Raw genomic sequence first — 833 nt, forward strand, 5'->3', positions numbered from 1 at the left:
GTATTTTCTCTATTTCAAATAATCTATTTTAACTAAGAAGGAAATTTCTTTCTAAAACCTAGATAATTTATAAAGCCAATCAACATTTACTTTTTTCCAGTGTCTTTCTAGCATAGCAGAAAAAAATAATTTTTTCAGAAGGGAATTTATCAGAGCTTGAAATTCAAGGGAAGTTCTTGTCTTCTACCTCTTTTCCTGAATTACCAATTTGTCACAGACTCTAATGAAATATAAATAGCTCAGACCAGATGCAGAAGAAAGTGTAAAATAATGGTTGCCACATCTTTGTTACAGCTTCTGGAGAAGAAACTGGTCTGCTATTAGACTGTTTCTGTCTGTCTGTTTTCCAGAAGTACAGAAGAGCCAAGGAGCTTATATGGACCCAGAAAATTCTTAATTTTTTTGTTTTACTTGATTCTGGTACAACCTTTTTATTGCTGAAATAAGCAAGTTATGATAGTCCAATAACATTCTGCTTTTAAAAAATGATTTGTTTTCAGTGCATTAATGTAGATTTTTTAGTTCTTATTTTTGATATTATGTTGCCAAAATGTTGCCTAAATAGAATCGACCATGGTGAAACACTGGCCCTTCTTAAAGTCTCTTTCTAATCTCAGTGACACAAGACAATGAGAGTGATAACGGCAGAGTGACATTTGCTTTAAAAATGTACAGCCGTATTTTATTGATGTCTAATTTTTCAAGCTCCACTTAGAACTGATGAGTGTTTTTTTTTTGTTTTTGAGACAGAGCCTCAAGCTGTCCCCCTGGGTAGGGTGCTATGGCATCACAGCTCACAGCAACCTCCAACTCCTGGGCTCAAGCGAGTCTCC

Source organism: Otolemur garnettii, unplaced genomic scaffold (genome assembly GCF_000181295.1).
Source record: "Otolemur garnettii isolate 467f Iridium unplaced genomic scaffold, OtoGar3 scaffold00104, whole genome shotgun sequence".
In the NCBI taxonomy this organism is placed as follows: domain Eukaryota; kingdom Metazoa; phylum Chordata; class Mammalia; order Primates; family Galagidae; genus Otolemur; species Otolemur garnettii.